This window comes from Babylonia areolata, chromosome 18, assembly GCF_041734735.1.
Source record: "Babylonia areolata isolate BAREFJ2019XMU chromosome 18, ASM4173473v1, whole genome shotgun sequence".
In the NCBI taxonomy this organism is placed as follows: domain Eukaryota; kingdom Metazoa; phylum Mollusca; class Gastropoda; order Neogastropoda; family Buccinidae; genus Babylonia; species Babylonia areolata.
In genome coordinates this window covers 11,519,539-11,524,538 of record NC_134893.1, presented here as the reverse complement: position 1 = coordinate 11,524,538, position 5,000 = coordinate 11,519,539, and the positions used below count along the sequence as shown (strand labels likewise).

At 41.0% G+C, this 5,000-nt stretch overlaps 1 protein-coding gene across 4 annotated transcripts in view; it reads right to left on the bottom strand.

Moving 5' to 3' along the window:
* Window positions 1-5,000, bottom strand: part of LOC143292445 (uncharacterized) — a 37,732-nt gene that overhangs the window by 19,753 nt on the left and 12,979 nt on the right. For 2 of the 4 annotated variants that reach the window (XM_076602725.1, XM_076602721.1), the window contains exon 1: window positions 3,458-3,824. The exons of the other annotated variants lie outside the window; for them this stretch is intronic. The gene's annotated coding sequence lies outside the window, so the exon portion shown is untranslated. Of the gene's footprint in view, window positions 1-3,457; window positions 3,825-5,000 lie in introns of those variants that run through there. 4 annotated transcript variants of the gene reach the window in all.

The following is a 5,000-nucleotide window of genomic DNA, read 5'->3' as shown; positions in this document are numbered from 1 at the left end:
CAGAAGCACATTTCATGTTTTACACACCGATTTTTAGAGACAAGGTTTTCAATGTTATCGTACTTTGTTGTCCCGTCGATCGAATTCATGACTGTATTTGTATCGTGACATGTTTGAAAATAAAGTGCTGTTTAAACCTATGTTACCATTCAAAGAAAATCCCTTTCGGGGACAAAGAATACAATGTTATCATGCTTTCTTATTGTCCTGTCGAATCTATCATTCATGACTTGTTTGAAAATAAAACACTATTTATTTCAGCTAAGGTTATCACGCATAGAAAATGTCTGAGGGAAAAGATATAACAAATTAACAGGCTTATTCTCTGACAACAGGTCTATTCATGTGGTTGCGGAAAAAACAAATTCAACAAACTGATAAAATAACCATGGTTGTCAGGGGAGAAGAAGAAGAAGAAGAAGAAAAAAAAAAAAAGAAACTCGCAAAATCAAAAGCGCATTAGCCCAGACCTTCGGTTCAACTGGAAGTAGTTTGTAGAAAGCAACATTATATGTATTGCTTTGGGGGGGAAAGCGATTCAGAATTAGAATCGTTTGATATACGAAATACAGGAATGAAAAGCAATACAACATTTTCTGGGACTGAAGTACCACGGGCATCACATTAAGCTTGCGTGTTCTTTGAAAAAAACACACAAAAAAACAAACAAACAAAACAAACAAAGAAACAACCCCCCCACCCCACCCCCCCAAAAAAAAACAACAAAAAAACCCACCATCCCACCCCCATGCCACATCACGAATCTGTGCGTACATCCAAAATTAAAACAACAACAACAACAACAACAACAAGGAAAAAAAAGAAAAGAAATAGAGTGTAATAACATGACTGCCTCTTCCATTGACTCCACACGAATAAAACCCAAACCTGGACAATTATACCATCTGTCCAAGCTGCTTCCTACGAGAGACAGAGAGAGAGAGAGAGAGAGGGGGGGGAGAGACAGAGAGAGAGAGAGAGAGAAGAAGAAGAAGAAGAACACACACACACGCATACACACACAGAGGGATACGGAGAGAGAGAGAGGGAGGGGGGTTTGGGGTGGGTGGGGAGGGGCGGCGGTGAAGAGTGGGTTCCATTGAATATCAACCACACATGGGGCAACTATTGTTGGAAATGAATAAATTTTTTTGCCAAATATCAACTGCACGTATTAAACAAAAGAAGAAAGAGAAAAAAAAATGAAAGAAAAGAAGAGGAATAGATACACGAAAGAAAATGTATCAAAGAAAGAAAGAAAAAAGGTTCCGATATAAAACGGGAGGTGTGGTGTGTGGTTGATTGCATCGTAAATGATCATGTCCAGATTAAGACAGATCGTTAAACAAACGCTTGCATAATATGATTTTAAATCTTAATTAAGGATGAAGCTATAATCTCAGTTTACATCAACCTAAAGTTTATTTACTGACTTTGTTTTGCCAGTCTGTTTCTTTTTCTGCTTATCTATTTAATTAATTATTCATTTGCAAATTTACGTCTCACAAATATTCTGCTGTTTATTGATAAAATGGCAATGTTTGAAATAGTAATCACGAAAAGTTCCAGAGTGAAGCTGCTGGAATGACCTTAATGATGACATGTAACCGATAATATCGTGGATCATTACTTTCATGGCCTCGTCAGAAAGAATAACAACCACAATGTTAAATGGGGGGGAAAAAGTAATCCTGAGCAATCCAATAAAAAAGATCATTATATGAACTAATATGACCTGTCATGTGATCATATTCCTGTGACACATGATTATAATCTTGTCCGTCGTATAAAACAAAAGTTATTCGTTTTGTTTTAACAGTTTTTTTTTTTAATTCATGTATTTATTCATTTATTTATTTATTCGTGTATTTATTGATTTATTTATTCATTTAGCTATACATCCATTTATATTGTTATTTCTTTAGTTTCATTCAATTATATCTTTAAATTGCATAATAAAAACAAAGGTCTTAACCTAATCTGATTTTCGCAATACAAAAAGAAAGACAACAAACAACAACAACAACAAATCGTTCGTAACCCCTCATCCGTGTAAATTATTCTAGAGTTTGTTGTTCTACACGAACAGGTGCGTTTCTGTTGGCGGAAAGTACGGCGTCACTATCAATGAGGTGTGTACTGTGGTCCAAGTGGGCTTTGGGAACACGGAAAATTAATTAGTGGCGCAGAACAGCGAACGACAGGGTGTGGGCTATGAGGGAGCAGGTAGAGAAGGCATTTGTCAGCCCTGACACCAGATAGCTTCCTATATATCAACCGCCAAAACGGTTTTCAACCGTACTGGATTAATTAACCATTCTAATTAGTTTCTACTGATGTAAACAGAACTGGTATACACTGGGGTTCCATTGACGACAGAAATCTAACGGGTATCGACCGAAGAAAATCACCATACTGGTTTTTAAGGTTTCGATTTTATCGGATTGATTAGTATTGTGTTGCGTTGCACTGCTTTACACTGCAGTGTGGTCTGTTGTGATGTATCACTGTATTGTACTGCATTGTACTATATTGTATTGTGTTGTCTTAGTGTGTAGTCTTTGAAATCAAATTTGATGTAAATTTATTTTCCCCGCAACTCTTAATTGCTGAGTACTAATGACCGCGCTGATACACCCACAACCGAAGTTTACACTTCAAAGGAGCATTACAAATGTCACCTATACCTCGTGTGAGTGTGTGTGTGTGTGTGTGTGTGTGTGTGTGTGTGTGTGTGTTGTTGTTGTTGTTGTTGTTTGTTTGTTTTTGTTTTTTGTTTTTTAAGCAGATCATTATTAACTCGGCAGGTCATTCAGAGATGATGATGATGACGATCATGATAATAGTAGTAATGATAATAACAACAGAAATAATGATAATAATATAATCTGTTGTGACGTGATTGTTGCAAAGTAGTGCACAAATCAATGTACAACAATACTATTATTTTTTACGGTGTTGGTGAAAATTGATTTGTCACACCTGTGTTTACGACTCATCCGAAATACTGGCACCCCGATATGTTTATGTAAGCATGGTATGTATGACACATGTTTGTTTGTTTTTTGTTGTTGTTTTGTGTGTGTGTGTGTGAGTGTGTCGTGTGTCGTGTGTGTGTGTGTGTGTGTGTGTGTGTGTGTGTGTGTGTGTGTACCGCAATCCTGATCAAGATCTACAGTGACAAACTACATCAACTAGGACTGGGACAATCAAGCACAACAGAAAAGTGAAAGTCTTAATTCAGGTCTAAAACATCTCTTACGAAAACAAAAACTCCTTGCTGTTCCTCCCCTCAATCAACAGTCTTCACACACACACACACACACACACACACACACACACACACACACACACACACACACACTAACGCATAGATAAAAAAAAAAAAAAAGACTTCGAATTCTCCACTCTCTCTCCCGTTCCGCAAATCAAACATACACCATACAGTGGAACTCACCTCTTACTCTTGGGAACAGACAAAAGGCAAGGATACTTCAGGAATCCTGTTTCTGCAGCATCTTCAACAAGACTGTGCCTGTTAGTGTTTACCGATCAGCCTCATTGCAATGCGGTTCAATACGCGGAAGAGTCTGTCTTTGGCCAGTCACTACTGGAAGTAGACACAGCTGTGTGAGAGGTGCTACGCCTGCGAACAATAAAACTGGGTATTTCAGACTGTCTGGCACTCCGGTTGACATCCTGGGAGGCTGCTACGGCATGATTGGATGGCCAAGAAGACCTTACACTGTCCCACCAGACGCAGGTGTAGCTAACCTGAACACACAACTCCGCACGGGGTTGTCGTCTGCTTGCCAACATGTTTATTCTTCAGTTATCTCCAAGCTCTGTCCGAAACTGGGTCAGTCAGCGTTGAGTGCTGTCGTCACTGCGACTCTCGTCCAATCAGCGATTGAGGATTCGGGGGTCTTTGTGGGCGGAGCCAAGACTCAATTTTGTAAAGATTTGCATATTATGACCTCGCCCCATGATCTTGATTGACGCCTCTCTTTCAAGAGGGTATGGGAGGATTCTGTTTTCGTGAAAACATGATTCATGAAGCTATGGGACAGGGGCAAGGGAGAGGGGTGGGGGGATAGGATGGGGCCGGAGGTTATCAAGGGAGAAATATTAATAACGCCCTGTACTTTTAAAGAGTTAATTGAAATTATGCTTTAAGAACATTGTAATGTTTAAGTCTGTCACCACAATATTGCGGTAAATTACAAAGGCGTTTATAACATTGCAAACGATCAGGCTTAGTCTGACACCGTCAACGACTTCCTGTTTGCTGATGACTGTGCTCTCAATGCTGCCCCCGAAGCTGACATGCAGCACAGCGTCGACAAGTTCTCTGCTGCCTGTGACAACTTTGGCCTCACAATCAGCACAAAGAAGACTGAGGTGATGCACCAGCCAGCTCCAGGAAAGCCTTACTTGAACCAAACATCTTCATCAACTGGCAACGACTGAATGCGGTGGACAAGTTCACATACCTGGGCAGTACACTCTCTCGCACAGCTGTCATCGACGACGAGGTGAATGCCAGACTTGCCAAAGCCAGCGCTGCCTTCGGCAGACTCCATAAGAACGTTTGGAACAGGCGAGGCATCACCCTGGAGACAAAGCTCAAAGTATACAAGGCCATAGTTCTCACCACACTGCTCTATGGATGTGAATCATGGACGGTCTGCAAACGCCACGCCAAAAAGCTGAACCACTTCCACACCACCAGCCTCAGAAAACTTCTCGGCATAAAGTGGCAAGAGAAGATCCCTGACACAGAGGTGCTCACTCGTGCAAACTTGCCCAGCATCTACACCATCTTGATGCAGGCCCAGCTGCGCTGGGCAGGCCATGTAGTTCGCATTCCAGACCACCGGCTCCCCAAGAAACTGCTGTATGGCGAACTCCAAGATGGCAAGCGCTCCCATGGAGGCCAAAAGAAGCGCTTCAGACACTCTGAAAGCTTCTCTGAAGGCCTTCAACATCAGCCACGACAC